The 19,131-nt window shown below is 38.1% G+C and overlaps 1 protein-coding gene across 5 annotated transcripts in view; it reads right to left on the bottom strand.

Moving 5' to 3' along the window:
- The window catches only part of esr2b (estrogen receptor 2b), a 71,477-nt gene extending 52,711 nt beyond the window's left edge, over positions 1 to 18,766 (bottom strand). For all 5 annotated transcript variants that reach the window (XR_004336898.1, XR_004336899.1, XM_032548130.1 and 2 more), the window contains exon 1: positions 18,538 to 18,766. The gene's annotated coding sequence lies outside the window, so the exon portion shown is untranslated. The remainder of the gene's footprint in view (positions 1 to 18,537) is intronic.
- Positions 18,767 to 19,131: the final 365 nt, after the last annotated feature.

The following is a 19,131-nucleotide window of genomic DNA, read 5'->3' as shown; positions in this document are numbered from 1 at the left end:
ATATTTGCACACAAGCATTGTCACAATGATGTTCCTCCACAAAGCCATTTTGATGTGCTTTTTCTGATGCCTGGGGGAATGATTATTTCTGATGGATTTTAAAAAATATCTTGCAGTACATTAGGTAATTGCAAGGTATTTTTACATTTATTAAATTTCTTTGTAATAAATGTGTTTTTCCAGTTTTTCTTCATGTTCATGACAGGTGCCATGTCATGTTTATGACAGTGTCATGTCAATCTTATGTACAACTCGTCAAACAAAGTGTTACCCTCTGCATATCAATGAAGGTATTTCAGACAAAGTCTACATTTTAAGGGATAGGATGTCAAATAATTGTGGATAATGAGTAAAACAAGGTGAATTTAAGGTTTTAGCCTGTAATTAAGTCCCTTTCTTAAAAAAGCAAAAAACAATAAGAGTACTCTATGATACATTTCTTGGTAAAGAACTGCATCTTTAATAGGGTGTCAAAATTGTTTCCTCACAACTGTAAAGGATTTCTGATTTTTTTTTTTTTTTAAAAGGTATAAGAAATTATCCTTCCTCATTCTGACACTAAGACAAATAGAAATAATTTTGGTAATCCTAACTGAGTAAGGTTGAAATTCATTTAACTAAATTGACCCAGTGTTCAAATCAATAAAACATGAGAACAATTCAGACTTAGGAGCTTCAATGAAGAAAAGGAAAAACTGCCTAAAAATATTCCCTCAGTGGAAGATAGAAGATGGAAGATTTTATCCTTTATGGCAGCAGTGATATCAATAGCTTTGTGTTTCTGATAACACCCATAGCTGAGACTTCTCTAATTTCAAATCTAAAAACTTTTTCAACATTTCAATTTGTGTAAAGTTCCAAAGAGCACACACTGCTATTACACTTCAACAAAGCATCTGTCAGCAAGAGGAAATATCTAAAAACTTTACCATGAATGGAAGAAAACATTTTGTTTGGAGAGCATCTTACACTGGCTTCCACATTACAAGCATGTTTATGTTGTGAATAAAAGAAGCCTGGACCTTTCTCCCTTCAGCTGTCAGCCAGAACCACATACCAAAGCACAATGAGAACCCTTATAACCATTACACAACCTCTATTCCTGCATTCTCTCAGACTCACAAAGCCAACAAGGAGTTGCTGGAAGAGAAAAGTTGAGCTGAACTGTAGAGGTGGACGGATTACATGGGAGAAAAAGCTGCTGGACGGAGGTGCTTCTGGCTCCTGGGGATGCTTAGCAGTGAGAGGCGCTAACAGAACAGACAGCCTAAATACAGTGTCAGAATATAGAGTCATTTAACCTGTCACCTGGAACTGCTGTGGCTCCATCTACCTGCCACACACCTCGCTTCCTTCCATTACTGGACTCTCCTCCAAATTTGGGGCCACATCCTCTGGAAGTCAATTTCTGTCATCTGAGCCTTTTGAGCAGCTATACTATAACAGAAAATAACTGCAGATTGAAGGATTGCTGAAGTCAGACAACTTTATCTGTTTAAATGTTCTCATCAGACACAGCAATAAAATTCACCAAGCAAATGATCACAACCCTAAACTAATATAGAACTGTTAATGGCTGGTGTGAAAGTCTTCTGGTATGATAGTCTTAAGTAAAAATATTGCAGTTTTCACAATATTCTAAAACTGCACACATTTAGTACAATAAGGCAGAATACGATCTAGAAAGGAAATAAATATTTTTACTGATTTCCAAAAAAGTTTGTTTTTGCCCTTTGTACTGTCATTATTGACTACAAAGTCAATATTTTAGAATGGCTGCGGGAAAACCCAGCATGTAAATGTGGGAGATGCTGAAAATTTGTGTGTGAAAGAGGTGTCCAACAAATCTCATTTAGTTCCACGTGGAACTAAATGAGATTTGTTTGAAATCCAGAACATCAGACCCAACTCAAGCCATATCTACCATGTGTTGAGTCCCTTACAGAAAAAAGAAACCATACCTTCTTACCTATGTTTCTGGGTGGTAATCATATCTTTGTGCCTGCAGTCAACTGTGTGCTGACAAAACGTGCAGACAAATTTTCTCCTGCACTGAGCTTCGAGTTAATTCATTTTCTGGGGAAGATGTCTGTCTTTCACAGATTTTTTTCACCATGGCTGACAGGTGAATCAGGTGAAGGTGTGGAGAGGAGAGCCAAGCAGACGCAGAGCCTAGCGTACAGGAGCTGCAGTGGCCAAAACACTACAGAAACTGCTGTATATCCTTCTGCAGGCCTCAATTAAAGACAGTGAGGCCTGCATTTTTAAAAATCATACTGACAATAAAACATCGTGGTGGCAGAGTGATAATCTGTGGTAGCTTTTGCTGCTTTAGGACCTGGAGGAGGCACTGTAGTTCATCGTGCATAAAATCATGAAGGAGAATGTCCAGCTTACAGTTTGTGACCTGAAGCTTACATTTACTTCAGTTATGCAGCAAGGCAATAATCTAAAGAGCCCAAGCAAGTCCACTTTTGAATGGAGCAAAAAACAAAATGAAGCTTTTGGTCAGACATAGTCAAAGTTTTGACCTAAATCTGAGTGAGATGCTGCAATAACCTTGAACAGATGCTTCTCATTTTCACTGCAGTGAAGCAAGCAAATCTCACAAACTACACCAAAATGGTAAATGATGCTTATTACTTTTTGGATAAAGTACAGAAACAAGATATGGAATTTTTTGCAAAAAAAGAAAAACATAATTTATGACTTTGTTGGCACCAGCTTTCCTCCAGAATTCTTTGAGAGATGAACTTCAATACTTATCATCAATCAGGTTTCAGATCAGCAGCCTAACTCCAGCATTATGATTTTTCTTACTTCTTACTTCACAAGTGTGCAGAGCTCAGCGGCTAGAGATGAAAAGGATTCCTGTGAAGTCCATAAAACACATGCGGTGTGTAAAACTGGATTACAGAGAAAAATTTTATGTTCATTTTACAACAAATATCAGAAAGAACAGCAGCTGGTTTATCCTGGTGTACAGAAGCCAGCGGGAGCCATCAGCCCAGAAATAAAAAGTTGCTATGAAACTTTACTCTCACCCCCTGAGAGAGGAAAAGTATCATTAACGCTGAGCTGAGCTACTGCTGCCAGCAACTTTATCTTCTCTTTCAGGAGAAGACTGTAGGACCTGTCTTTCTGGGTTTAACCTTCACTCTCGTCTACACAATTCAACTGAATTGCATTTAAATAAAGGAACTATTGCTATGTATTCTATTTTCGTTTACTTAGAAAGTACTCTTGGATCCATTCTTGTGAGGTTTCTTTGTGTTTCTGCTCTATTGTCTCAAGCCTTCAGTCAGGTGAAGCAGATGGCTGTTAACATCGATTAGATTCTGCTGGAGGTTAGAATTTTTTATTATCTTTAAGCCATAATCACCAAAATTATTACTTTATTTTTTATTTGCTAAAAAGGAACATTGTGCATTAATAAATGTTTTGAACAGCACAAATGTAAATGCACCCAATTACAGCCAAAGCTGATTTCTATTGTTTGTCCCCCTGCCAGTTGTTACAAAATTCACAAAGTAAAAAAGGACAAAGGAGGAAACCATCAATTTCCAAGTTCCAGGGACTACAGCATGCATATTTAAGAAATGTGTTGCCAGCTCTACCAACAAATTCTTAGTTTCGCTGAAATAGCTGGAGCTCAAATCAAAGGCATCCTTGGACTTTAACATTTCAAAGTACTGAAAGCTGCTGCATTTCTAACACTCTTTCTGTGACAAGGTACCATCCTCTCCCCTCCCTTGGTAACCACCTTGCCATTTGGAAAGGTTGAGTTTCCCAATGCTCCTTGGAGCTAAATTTGGAAAGGTGTCAGATGGCCGTGGTTGGGTCAAAACATGTCAAAAAGGTTCTAGGTGAGGAATGAGACAAAGTGCAGCCTAAAGACTTGTTTTGGTACTGACCAAAAGAAGAACAGAAATGTAAACAGTGTTCCCTTGCCTGGACGGAGATCACCAGGGCCTCCCTCTGGAGCAAGGCATGGAGGTAGGGCACACTGGCAAGCACCTAGCTTGTTTAATTTGACAGCCAGACAGTTTATTAAAATGTTGCCATACATCCTTTTCATTATTGTGCATTTTTAATAATTTCCAAAAAAGTCTGTTTTTACCTTTCATTGTTCCTGAGTTTTATTATTTCTGCTTATTGGAAATGTTGTCCTGTCTGTGGCTGAGCCAGTCTTCTACAGCTGCTTCAGTGTACCTCTGTCAGACATTGACACCCTACGTTCCTCATTTACCCAAAGGTAGAAAGCTACACTTTTTCAAACACTCTCTACAGATATAAAGGTGCCATAATCTCCTTGACTGACCTTTCAAACAGATTAACTTGATTTGTCTGCTGAGGGTCTCACAAGCTAAGTGGGTCCAGTTATACCCACTTAGCACTGGAACTGCTGCATTCTTTTGGGAACAAATTTATGTGACTTGGGTTTTCCTAATTCGAAAAAGGACTTACAAAAATTTAACAATTAATTTTCTTGAGGAAAAAAAAAAAGTTTGTCAAACGATTTTATGTGGCAAGATTTTCTTTTGGCTCTATTAGTAAATAACAAATCGATTACAGTTTACAATTTATTATCCTGCTATGATGTTATTCTAACTAACTCCATGGTTTGTGTAATAATTTTTTGATGTTAAAAGTCCCCACCTTGGGGGTGCTGTGGTGGCGTAGGGGCAAAGCATGACCCACTTTGAGGCCTTAGTCCTTGTAGCGGTGGTCGTAGGTTCGATTCCCGGCCTGGCGACATTTGCCGCATGTCTTCCCCCTTTCTGATTACCCTGTTTCCTGTCAAACTACTTTCAAATAAAGGCCACTAGAGCCAACAAAACCTTTAAAAAAAAGTCCCCACCTATTTTCCAAATCTTCATTCTCACAATAATCTCAGTCGCATGATACTTTTCAGCTTCATGTCTGTGGTGCTGAAAGATCTTTTGGCTGAATAGAGTGGAAAGATAGGGGTGAGGGAGATCAGGGAGTTAGGATGGCCTTGACGAGTTTTCAGCACCATTTGAAAGAATTCCTTTCAACGAGAATGACGCAGCGCAGCGGAGAACGGAAAGGGATGTCCTCAAAGTCTGATTTTTTATTTCAGGTTATGACAGGATTTCCCTCTACCCTCCTATCTGACACACAAGTAGACACTCAAACGTTCAATTCCCCGACACGTCAGTTTTTTGCAAGTGGAAAAGGAATCAGATATTTAAAGCCACAGACAGATTATAATTACACTGTGAGCAGTCTCAAGGCTAATAGGAAGGAGGAATGGGGAAGGGAGTTACCTCCTCATTGGTTTCCAGTAGACATATTGGAAAAATGTTCCTATTCAGCACAAGGACAGACCCTGGACAGAGTCTAGTTAATCAGTTCTGTTTGTTTTAAAGTACCAGTTCACAACTGCTATTATCTTAAAACACTCAACTGGTCTGTATTGTATAGTGCTTTATCAAGTCCAGAGGACCCCAAAGAGCTTCACACTATATTCAATCATTCACCCATTCACACACACATTCTCATACTGAGGGTGGTGAGCCACAGGATAGTAGCCACATCTGCCCTGGGGCAGTCTGACAGAAGCGAGGTGCCATGCACCGGGTCCACTGGGCCCTCTGAGCATCACCAGCAGGGGCACTCCCCCCAGCAGGCAGAGAGCATACAGAAAAAAATTAATTAAAGAAAATCACAAAAACCTGCAGACAAGGATATCTGCATTTTGTAAACAAACCAAATTTTGTTTTAATGACTTGCTGTCCTGCAAGTAGTAGATGGAATGACTCTCCTGTTGCTGATTCATATGGCGAAGGAACAAGAGGAAGTAGCCTAAAGACACTTTTCCACAGGCACATCGCGCTCTGAATAGTTATTGTGGGCTCTAATCAGGGCTGTCCCAAGGGATAAGCAAACTAAACAGCCGCTTAGGGCCCCCCTCAGTGGAACAGATTTTTTTTTAGTAATAATTTCTGTCATTATATCAAAAACATACAATTTCACTATGAAGTGATTTGTTTTTACAATAATATATATTTGATAACGTATGTAGAAATTATATTATTGATAAAAAGAAAAAAAAATGTATTGCTCTTGGGGCCCCTGGTGGTCGCGGTAGGTACCGCACTCTTCGCCGGTAACAAAAGCTGTGCACATCCAGATGTCCAAAGCTCTGGTCAGAAGTTAAGTAAGCAAAACAATGTCTCAAAAAAGGACTTATCCTTCAGGGAGGGAGAAAAGAACGAGGAAGAATAGAAAAAAGCCAAGATAAAGGTTTGTTTCAATGTGCCTTTGTAATGAGCTACTCTATTCTGTAGTTGGGGATTTGTTGTTTGCTGCTGAGCATAATCATTTTGTGGCTAAAACAAACATTATTTTTACATCAACTTCTAAGTTATGTGAAACTTCTGTTAAAATCATTTGAAGGCACAGAATCAGTCCAGTACCAATCCACATTTAATCAAAGAATGTCATTAATATGTGTGTAGGGCTGCACGATCCCTGGTTACCGATCTTTAAAAAGCCTGACCTGCCGATTTTGATTTTGGCTGATATGATTTCTTTTTGTCTGAAATCTCTAAATATAGCAAGAAAGTCACTGAGTTGGTAACAGTGGGGTGAATATTGTTAACTGCAAACGTGCAGACCTGACCTGGTGGGCCGGTCTGTCAGTCAAACCTCTCACTACAGAGCAGAAGAGGACAGAGACTGATTTTTAAACCTTTGTTGACGAAGTTGAGATTAGGGGATAAGATGGGCTTCACATGTAAGTATCGACCGACCATGATCCCCCAAAATTAAGGAAATTGGCGCCCAGAAATCAGCTGGTCTTTAAATCAGTTGGCCATTAAATGTGTCCTATGTTATACATGTATATAATGTAAACAGCACTGTCAGAGATGCAATAAGTTTATAGCAGGTGTGTGAATGATCCAATGATCAGGCTTCTGATTGCAGCCAGTCCATAATGTTAGCAGAACTAGAGGGCCCCAAAGCCACATTTCGCTTAGGGCCCCCTGGAGGCTTGGGGCGGCCCTGGCTCTACCCCACATAGTGAGCTTTTCCATTATACACTCTGTTCCTCATTAATGTGGGCGGGACATGAGCAGCAGCAGCAGCTGTAGTCAGCTCTCTGCTAATGTTTGCAGCGACACAAAGGAGAACCTTGAGGTTCTGGTTCTGATGAACTCAAACCCAGATATTTCATTTTGTCTTATAAAAATTTATTGCTGACCCAAGCATAATGAAAAAGGCTCAAATTAGTTGATTATTTCGCTATACATATACAGTAATAAAATTCTGACACTTTATTTTTTTAAATGTGCAACTTTTTGGATTTAGGTGAAGCAGGAAAAAGATGTAAATCAAGCCTGAACTTTATTGTTATTATTTTTAACCCAAATGAAAAACAAAATTCACATCACAAGTTAATATTATGTACTGTAGTTCTGGTGTTTCACACTGTTGGCGCAAAACTGCAGCTCCATCAGAAAGCTGACCACATCTGCAGTGTTTCTCTCTTCTTTATTATTGTTTGTGTTTTAGTGAGATGAGCTGCTAGCAGAGCTGCTAATTCACGGTCATTCTGCTGCTAAACTTACTGCATGCCTGCCTGGTGCTGCTCTTGATTAAACTCATAATTAAACTCCTTCTTAATGAGGAGCTCTCTGATAGCAGACAGCATGTTCGCGATCCGCAGCTAAACTAAATGATGTTTGGAGTTTTCAGTGACATAAAGCAAGAGCCAATCAACGAATGCGGTCAGCAGTCAATCAAATGGCTTTGGTGCAGTACCCTGCTCGGTGCTGCTAGTATTACACCTGAAGTAGGTATGAAAATCTGAGAACAGCTGGGCAGAACCGCACCGGATCTGCTAATGGAAAATGAATCTGGCTGCCCGGCTGGAGGCGGTTCAGTGAAAAATTGCCTTAAAGTGATCCAGAATTAGTTGAACATGCTGACCTCAATATGTTGTAATTTTCCTATTTTGCAAGAAAATGGTGTTTGTGATGAGCCAAAATTCATAATTACTATATAAATGTACGTATATCTTTTGTTATATTTTTCACCCATGGAGATCACCATTTTTTCACCTGATGGTGCTGTTTTGGTCAATTCTGTATTAGAATCTACAGAGTAAACACAGGAAGGCTAACTTTATCTGAGTTGTTGTTTATCATGTTGCGTGTGTTTGCTGTAATTTTAGATAATGCCACACTGTGTCACTGTTGGCTGTAATCAGTGACGGATCAAGAAAAATATCTATCGGGTGGCAAAAGGGGGGCAAGGATTTTTCAGGGGTGGCAGCATGTGCAATTTTTCTTATATTGGTCAATCGTTTTATTTTAAATATGCTGTAGGAGCCACAGTTTGATGACTGTTATAAATACACGTTCCATGAACAAAGGAGTGAATTAGTTCAGTTTTTGTCGCTTGTTTAACTTTTAGTAATTGCAGTGGCTGCAGTGTGCCGCAATAAGGGTGCAATTAAGCTGATAAACAGGTAAAGAACAAAACTAACCACTTTTATTCTGCTTTTTCTCGCTCTGTGTGTCAGCTTTACCCTACATGCTACACATTTCCATAGCAACCAACAGACAACAGCTAAAACAGAAGAACAGAGTTTACGTTCAAACCTATGAGGGAGAATCAATACCAAAAAACAGACATTTCCCACACAAAAAAGTACGTAAAAACACCAAAACAGAACATCCAGTCAGTTACATTATGCTGTCAGGCTTGATGTCTACATTGTGATTATTAATAAGCTTTCGCCTGAACACAGCAGTGGTTTATTAGCTGATTTAAACACTTGCTCTACTGATGAGTTGGTGTGTGTGTTATCTTATTTCAGTGCTAACAGAACCAAAACACACCGCACAGCACGTAGGTTATCAAAGTCAATAGTAGGCTGGCAACAGTTAGGCTAGCATAACTGATGTACTTCTCACGTTTTAAATATTTTCTTTAAATTAAAACTTATTCCTCACCTGTGAAATGTGAAACACTTGTACATTGTTATCTATGGCTGTCATAGGCTTAAATTAACCGCTAAAAATTGAGTCCTTTTTTCAGATTCTTTGCATGACTGTGGTTTTTTTGCTGACCACAAATATTCCTGACTCAATGGATAGCAGTGGCGCATGTGTGGCACACGATAAGTCAAGTAACATCCAGTCCAGTAATATAGACTCTTATACATCAATGCTGCTGCCTCGCGCTCTGTCCTTGCAACTTCTTTCGCACTTCCTACTACTCAGGAGAAGGTGTCAGGTTACATTGTGTTGCATTCAATGTTGCCGGAAGAAAGATATTCATGTTCTTAATGTCCGATTTGCCATAACTATTTCTTGAATTCATGATCGCCAGCTGGGGTGGCAACAGGAGTGGCAAGGCTCTCAGTTGGGGTGGCAACTGCCACCCCATTCCACCCGAATAGATCCACCCCTGACTGTAATATAAAAAAACAAACAGTGAGGTGAATCTAGATAATTTCTCACATGAAAAAAAGAAAACATACCGAACTGTGTTCCAACACTGGAAGGACCTACATTTTGCAGCCGGTACTGAATATGAAACCACTGATCTAACTGGACTACGACCGGACCCTAAATAGCTGTTACCGGACTGGATCACACAGTACAACCAGAGGTACGCATCATTCATTGTTTCATTTATGAAGCTAAAAATAACAGCAGCAGCAAAGCACCAACTCTGTCGTCTTCCTCCGTTTGTTATTCAGTACTTGAGTAGATTTTTACCAAACACTTTTCACACCTGCTAAGGTAAATGTAGATAAGTAAAAACATGCTGAAAGTATACTACTGATTGAAGTAGTATACTACAAAATCAACCAAGGCAACAGTGCCTTGGTTGATTTTGTTCCAGGCTTGAAAATCAGACTGGGCACTTTACATGTTCTCCTTGTGCATATGTGGCCTCTCTCAGGGTACTCCAGCTTCTTCGCACATCATGTTTTCACAGTTTGAAAACATGACTATTAGGTTAAATGGTCTCTCTAAACTGCTCTTAGATACAAGTGTTTGCATAAGTGCATGGTTTTCTGTCCTGAGGTCTCTCTTGCATAGTTTATTTTCAGAATTATTTTTGCATTTATCAGAACTTGATCTCTGATCCAATTTTTTCCCTTCTATTTTTGTCTAGAAGAGCCCCTGTCTTTGCTCTCCTAAATTTCTCAAATAGGAATAATTCAAATTACTTCATGGGTTGATTTAATTTCGCACATTATCTCAGTAGAACTGAGATAATGAAATATGACAGAAGCAAACACAGTCATAATAATACAGAAAGTCTTCCTTTCTTCAATGCTAGGATTTTTTGCTCCTCAACATAATACCCTGTTCTAAAAACATAAAACCCTAAATTAACAATAATATAGAACAGATTTTATGTCACTTTTAAACAAAGCTGAGGCTAACGTTTTTGCACTGGTGCAAAAAATTCTGTATACCCCAAGACCTCCTTAGTGTGAGCTCCTCTGCTAAAAGAGTAGTTTCTGTAGCTTACAGTTGCTGCAGGTGCCAGCTCCAGAAAACTGTAGCAATGTCCCAGTCAAAGGGCAGACCTCATTCTAACTGAAATGCAGAGAAAAACTCAACAAAGCTGTTATATAATGATATCAACCAGTCTTTCATCTCTCGTTTACAGCTTGTACAAAACTCTGCCACTCACTTGATCACTCACTCCCATAAACATAAAAATATCACTTGTTTTCATCTCTGCGCTGGTAATGCAGTTCAAACTGCTGCTGTTTGTTTTTAAAGCTGAATGGCCTTTCACCACCCTATCTAGCTGAACTTTTGAAAACCCAGCAGGTCAACACCTGCTGGAAAATGAATGCAGCAAATTGTTGAACTAAATATATGGAGCTATGCTCAAATTAATAGATGTATATAGGCCTGTCACGATAGCAAATTTTGCTGAACGATTAATTGTCTCAAAAATTATTTCGATAAACGATAATATTGTTTGAAGACCTTTTTACACTGATTTAGTGGAAATGACGTAATAATGCAGGCAATTTCCTGCCAAAGTTAGATACACTTTATTTTCAAAAGAACACTTAACACTGGAACTGATAAACAAAATAAACAAAACAACCAAAAACAAAACGGATTCTCAGTCTCCATTAACAAAAAATTTACTTGAAAAGAAACTAAACAACATAAAGCCAAAGTGGAAATAAATACTGCATTCAACCAAAAGACTGCAGATTATGAAGTCTGTATATTATGTTGCCCTTCAGTAATAAGGGCAACATAATATACAGAAATAGAGAAGATGGGCACATCCAACTACCTGATGCAATAATTCACACTACATGATTTTTTGCTCCTATTTTTCCCCTTACAACAATCTTAGAACGTTGGTCTTTCTAAGATTGTGTGGTGTGTTACGGTAGATCGTCGTTGCCGCTCCGATCTAAATCAGGGGTTTTCCCCGACTGGGATCTTAACGCAGCCTGTTGAATGTGACAGGTAGCCAATCAGAAAGCTTGGATTCTCCTCCCGTTTTCTGAAGGGAAATTACGTCGGGGAATCCCAAACAGCTGACACGGCGCAACCCGAAGTCCAGCGGACATTGGAGATGATATGTGGAAACAACATTAATGTTTATTCAACATGCAAAGAATATAGAAATGACAAGAGGAGGAGTTGGAGCTAAATTGCTACTGCAGTTGATAAACCCGGTAACTTTTCAGCTGTTCTTCGTTAACGTGACATAAATAGGTTCTAATGATTTTCATTCGGTCAGGACTTTACGCTGACACTAGCCACATGCATTGCAGGTAGATTGTAGTAAAGCGTTGATTAATGCCTGGTTTTAAAATTAGTTCACTGGACTTGTAGCCATTATTTTGTGCCCATTGTTGGACACCACACGGCAGGACCGAACCCGATCGAACCGTTATATCTAGGATTTCTGTCAGGTAATGTGTGATCTGTCAGGTTTTGAAAATGGGCCGACAATCGGCCGACAGCTCTAAGATCGTGTAGTGTGCGCTGGGCTTTACACTAAGGAAATGAGGAAGGGAGGAGTCAGTGGAGAGCATCGGAGCAGAGCCCTTTTTCATTCAGTGTCATTAACAGAAAGAGAAAAAGGCTGGAAGAGACGATAATGCCGATAATTGAAATGACGTTGATAGTTTTAATTTATCGTACGATTAATTGATTTATCGTTTATCGCGACAGGCCTAGATATATATGAGTTGGAATTTCAAACATAGCTACTTTAGTAAGTTTAACTTACAGTTTTTTGACTTGTTAAAGTAACAGAAACTGCTTTTTTTAATGCAACATTACTGGGCTGAGCGAATTCAACAACCCAAACCTTTGTGTATCGTGTTAAGGAGACATTGTGCATGCTCAGAAGCTCACCCGGAAGTTATTTTAGTGGTATGACTGTTTTTATGAAGATATTTTTGGTGCAAAAGTAATTTTGGTTTATAACTGAGAAGCTGAAGTTTTTGGGAAAAATCCTAGAGGAGTTTTGTAACTATAGATTGTTTTTCAGTTTTTCAGAAATACAAAATACAGAAGTGTACAGAATACACTTCTTCAAATTCTAGTGAAAGTCACCAGCCATTTCCTTCTTTCATCAATACATAACTGCAGTATTAATGTGAGAGTGTAGAGACCCACTTTTTATACCAATTTGCTCTTTGGTGAATATTGTTTAACATTGTGAAGACAAATGAAGATGGAAAAAGTTGATTAATATGGTAACTGAAGCCAGAATTTATATATTTGCATTTTTCTGAGGTGTTTGACAGTCTGTCATGTGGCTTCAGTGAGGGATTGTGGGTAAGATTTATGTTTATTGATAATCATTTCAGTGAATTGCTTAGCATTGTTCTTTAAGTGATTAGTCTGTTCCTGTAACTCTAATTTATGGCCCCATCCCAATACTCACACTGCACCCTACACCCCTCTATGAAGTGCACAGCTGTCAAGTTTGGATTTAAAAATAAAGGAAATATTCCACCGCAAACCGTCCCACCAGCCCAACTGTCCAAGGTCCAGCATCCCTTAAAGACAGGTTTACAAGAAATCTAAAATATCTACCTATTCAGCACTTACAAGACACACTTAGGTGCTCAGACCTTTGACACTGAAATGTAGTGCCGATTTCTATGTAATTCCTATAATACAGCCTAAATGAAAAGGAAAAAGGGAATTGAAGCACAGTTATTTTACATATGTATATCCTGCATGATATAATCCCTTTGAGTTAAACAGTTATTTCAGGTAGAAACTGCATTTCACTGGACAGGAAATGGACATATATTGGGCATTTTTGGCAGCTTTTTGGTGTGACACAGAATGCATTCTACTATTTAGTGCATAAAACATATGCTTTAATTTTCTGAATTAGTAGAACCCAACAGTTAAAAAAAAATCTTTATCATTATTATTATTATTTATAGAGTTCCATCCACTGTGACGGACTGGCAACCTGTCCAGGTGACCTCACCTCTCACCCACTGACCGCTGGAGATAGACACCAGCACCTCTCATGACCCCAGTAGGGATAAAAGTGTTGGATAATTTATTGATGGATGGATGGAGTTCTATCCATCACAGAACAGTGGTCACATAGTGGTTTGAAATGTAACCTAGCTTAATGCAGATAACTCATGAAAAAGACATTCCAGCAGACTAAATGCGCTCCCTAGCGCACTCCTTCATGGGGGCGCTAGGGAGCTAGGGGCCCCATCGCACGCGATCAGTACTGTATTTGATCCACTGTCACTTTTTGGCACACCACCTGGTTTGTTCCCGCTGTCTGCACTAATCTCGCACAAACTGCCTTCTAAGCTACTGCAGGTGGAAGTTCTCACAAAGTTAATGACTTAATTCAATTTGGAGAAGTACAGAAATTCTTATTTGAAATTATTACATTATAATACAGGAAATTTACGGGAAAATACTAATTCGGAAGGATGGTGGGAAAGAGGGGTGAAATACGGTAGTTTCCTGGCTAAAGCGAGACTTGACAATTACGGAAGTGTTTACTCAATCAAAGTGAATAAGGGTTCGAGGGTGCAGGTTACAAGAGTGCAAAATTTTGAGAATTAGAACAGCATGCCTCTGATTATCAAGTTCGATATCCAAAATGGTGAGCGGGTTAGTGTACTAACATTCACAGGCTTAAAGGCAATTCCTCTAGCTATGATTCATCTAATTAAACGTAAGTTTACACATTTAACTGCTACTCAAAGAAAAAAACATCTCTGATTATGGGGGCTATTGGGACAAAAAATTTAATAATAAATTCATGAGAACAATCTAACATAAATTTTCTTGCCCTCTCCACTGAGAAGAAAACATTTGTTTAAAAATCATGATATCTCTAAAGAAAATAAGAACCACATGCCTTTCTTTTTCACTCTCACAAAAAAATTTAAGAAATTAATTAAAAAATTATGTATGACATTTTCTCTGTAATGACTTTCTTCAAAATAAATTTAATGTAAATATCAACTAGTGTGCATTTTGTGACAGATATTGAGGCACTTTTTATTCCAATTTCAACTTCATTACTGTTTTTAGATAGATTTTCAGAACTGGAACTTGTTAAAAAAAATCTATTTTTCTTTTAAGTTTTAATACAATAAAATTTTATCTTCTAATCTAACAAGTGATGAAGAGTCAAATTATGGTATTAACGAGTTAATCATTTGGCTAAATTTTTATTCACAATTGCTGCTTTCTGAAAATTACCTCCATTTTTAACATATTTTAAGTGAAGTGCTTAAACATTGCAACAACAAAAAAGAGTAATCTTTAGTAGTAATCCAATAGTAGTTTAATTTAAGGTTTGAAATTCCTCTTGCATTTTTGCCATTTTCTGTTTTACTTTCCTCACATACTTAGCTTGTGTGACTATTCTTTATTATTTTTCTGCTCAGTTTATTATGCCAAACGTTTTTGTTACGGATGTGTGTGTGCCTTATCATACTATTTCCTTTGAATTTTCAATAAATGCAAAAACAATCCCATATTTCTGCCTTTAATCTCAAAGCGTAACATGCAGCATTGAATTGTGAGGAATATGCTTCGCTGAAGTCTGCCCAGATGCAGACTAAGCAGAAGTGCGGAAATAGGACCCAAAAAGGGGTGGGGCTTAACACGGATGTGGAGAATTGGAACACACTACGCATTCAAACCCTTTAACATGAACGCGCATTTGAAGGACACAAGGCCAGAACAAGTAAGAGTATCGCGACGGGCCTTATGTATTAGTTTGTTGTATTAAACCATCCAGCAGAGTAACCAGAAGTGAGAGAACACCATGAACACCTGTGGGATTCACTCCTTTGGGGTTAACAAAATAAAGCTTCAAAAATGATGGTTGATTCTTGAACTACAAGAATAGCTGCACTTTCTCTCTCTGTAGCTGTAAAGTGTTATGCTATGATACTTTACCAGATGCTTTGTTTAATTGGTAGTAAATGTTTGTTCCATAAAGCAAAAGTGGTGGGATTTGAATTTTCTTAACTACACTGTGAAAACTGTTGACGTGTCTTAGTTTAGTAAATCAATTATACTGCTATATCTGTTTAAACTAGATAAGTAAAGCAAAATTCAGTGATTGCCACACTAACTTAAGTCAGTAAAGTTGGAACTGCAAAATATTTTTGATAAGTTTTACTAAATACAATAAAGGTATTTATAAATAATAAATACAATATACTGAATACAATTCAGTTTTGTGGAAATTGCTGACATAACTGTATTAAGTAAATGTTAAGTCGATTTTTTTTTTTGAGTGTAGGTGTGAGCTTTGAGAGGACGGGTCTTTTTCTGTAGTTAGTCCAACATTCTCTTGAAAACCAAACTTAAGACCCATTTATTTAAAAGATTTTTGTCTTTTAGCATTTTTAGATACATTTTTTTAACAAGATTATATTTTATAGCTTTTTACTATTTTTGTTTTGTTGTGTATTTATTTATGTTAATTTGTGGAACAATTTGATCAATGCAAGATGTTGTTCAAATGTGCTATATAAATACAATTTGATTCATTGAGAGCACTGCAAAAATAAATGTGGATAAAACTCAATGACCTGAAGCAATATTAGAAACAAACTATCCCCACAAATGATAGAAAACACTGCTGAGATGTCTTGCTGCTGAAGGTGTTAATACAAGATGTTGGATCACGGGACAGAATTAGGTTTTCACCCAGACCTCTTCATTTCTGACCAGTTAAGGACAGCAGAATCTGATGTGGCTTTGTGCATTTACTGACAGATTTAGTAGAACCTGGTAAAGATTAGCCTATTATCCATCCATCCATTATCCAACATGCTTATCTTTATGGGGTCATGAGGAGTGCAGTGCATCTCCATCAGTCACCTGTTATTATTTATAAAACAATTAAAGAACGATGTACTGTCTTTTTAGGGTTTCCTTTTAGCCAACAGCCATCACTGTTGGCTATGGACCAAAGTAGATTTTGTTTATATTGTATGTTTATGTCCTCAGTGTAGGTTGGCATACTTAGCCAACATTTCCTAACAAAAATATATAGGACAAAACAAAACATGTTGAGTTCATTTTTAGATTTGCAATGAAGTTTTTGTCCATTAATTTAAAAGTCCAAAAGAAAATGTTATTGTCTTACAAAAGAGAACCTAAACTACAACTGACTTCACAGGTAACTCCATTTACTTTCTACAGCGGTGAGCACCAGACAGGGAAGAGTTGGTGTTTTATCCAGATTCCGTCAGAATTTGGTTCTTAGTGCCAAAATGTTTCCCGCTTCAGCTCTGCCTTCATGGTCTCCCACCTACACACTCCTGCTCTACATCCAGCTGCCTGTCTCAGTGCTACTAAGGGGAACAAACAAGACATTTATTTTAATTTCATGTTGATTTGTACCCTGCATTTAAACATAACGCCAATAACTCATGTTTTGGCTCAATTTTCTGCTTCAGTTGAAGTGCATGTCTGCATAGCTTTGAAGTTTGAGAAATAAAGATTCCAATTTCTTATAGGGCCTGACTGGCAGCATTCACTGGGTGAGCATGCAGCAACAGCATAGTGGACTTACAGAAACAAAGCCAACAACATACAAATAACCTTTAGTGAGCATTACATTAAGAAATTAATATGCTTGAAAAAAAATCAATAATTTGAATAACTAATGTTTAGTACCATTCAAAAATCAGTTTTGTGTTGATATAAAGTTTAACAAATATTTAATTTGTTTAAAATATAATATATGTGTAAAATTAGACATGTAAATTAACTGAATTTATATTGCCTTTTTCTAAACACTTAACATTGACCCGGTCACATTCACAAACACCCGCATTCCTACACTGATACAGTTTAGATTTCCGATCCATTATTATGATAATGTTTAATATGTAAAAATATTTACCTAATTTACTAAAGACAATTTAAAAAAAAAACGCAGAAAAAATTTACAATGCTCTATTAAGTGAAATCTTTACACACCTCCATGGTATACATGCATTCTTCACCCAGCCTGGCTTCTGGGTTTAAAAAGTTCCAATATAAAGTACTGATAGAAAGATGACAGAACTGTAAAAATATTTGTTAAGTAGCACTGTTTACAGTGGGCAAACTTTGTGTGGCATGTGACTGCATCCTCTATCAGAGAAGATAGTCCAACTAATTAACCAGCAGACATCAGATCTTTAGACTGCTAGAGTTTCTCTAGAAAGACTAAAAAGGAAAAAAAAAGTTCTTTGGCTGCTTTGAGCACCGGGCTGTTCCTGCTGCTCTTGCCTCCTTTCACTCCTTCATTGTAGCTGCCCTCCGCTTCGGCTCACAGATCCTTCCCACATTAGTGTTAAAGAACAGACCTGCATAAATGGTTGTATTCTGCACAATAGCACTTTTACTAAAAAAAAAAAACACTTTTATGCTAACAGTTTTTTTTTAAAGTCACTGCATCCTTTAAAACCTTCGACTGTTTACATCAGTAATGTTATTAAAATAACCTTTAATCCATTATTTTTGAAATATATTTTGTAAAAAGAAAAAAAAAACATTTTTTGTCAAAAATAGACAAAAAGCCAAGGGAAAAGGTAATAAGACTTCGATTCTTATTTCAATAACATTTTATTTTAATTTCTGTCCATCTTATAAAACTTTTTTTTTCATTCATATTTCATTTATTTCTGTGTCTACTAGAAAACATGCCACATTTAGTCACAGTTGATGAAGTCTGAGCTCCGGTATATTATTTTAAAAACAATTTCTTTCCGGTGTTCTATTGTGAGAAGCTTAGACGTACAATTTTAAATCAAACTATTCTTTTCATACTCCAGTTTAGATCTAAACGCAGTAAGTTCTATTAGTTATTATTAGTCTTAGTTATGATCTGAGTAAACTTGCCATCTGTCTAGTCCAGCCCGGAACCTGTTCGCAGCAGAGCTTCTCTCAGACTCCTGGTGCGGCTCACGGGCTGCAGGAGGAGCACCTGTCGGAGTGAACTCCGCTCTCTGAGCCTGACATGACGGGAAGGCATGGAGTCACTAACCTGTCACTCAGTTGATGCGCTGCTCACACCAAACCAGCTGCCTCTGCTTCCTCTGGACTTGCAAACGGTCTTTCTGCGCCTTCAAAGCTGCAGCACCAATGAGCCCAAAAAGACGGAAACACGGGACTGAAGTACAACGAAAGTTTCAGACAACCGCAGCGCCTCTTCCTAAGATTTTTGTCCTCTGAGAACTTCATGCCTGCCGGTATGTTTTCGGCCACCTCCCTTCTCCCCCCCCCCCCCCCCCCCTCTGCCGAATCCAGCAATCAAAGAGCAAACATGAAGCTTTGGCCCATTTCGAAACGTCAGCGGCCACGCCCCCTCTTGCGCACAGAGGGAGAAGGATCTCGGAGAAGGACCTCGCTGCAAATACACCTCGCTGCAGCAAACAGAATGGGGCGGGGACGGACAACTGTCAGTCTCATACCTTATATGGAAATGGTGGGGACGGACCACTGTCAGTCTCATACCTTATATGGAAATGGGACTATTTCATTCCGGAAATGAAGGGGGCGCTAGTGACACTATTTCCTGTACCGATTGTATTATAATAATTATACTAATAATCAGTGTTGTATAAAGTACTGAAATCTC

This window comes from Xiphophorus hellerii, chromosome 19, assembly GCF_003331165.1.
Source record: "Xiphophorus hellerii strain 12219 chromosome 19, Xiphophorus_hellerii-4.1, whole genome shotgun sequence".
Taxonomy (NCBI): Eukaryota; Metazoa; Chordata; class Actinopteri; order Cyprinodontiformes; family Poeciliidae; genus Xiphophorus; species Xiphophorus hellerii.
Note: the sequence above shows the minus strand (reverse complement) of the source record. Positions and strands in the feature narration are given on the sequence as shown.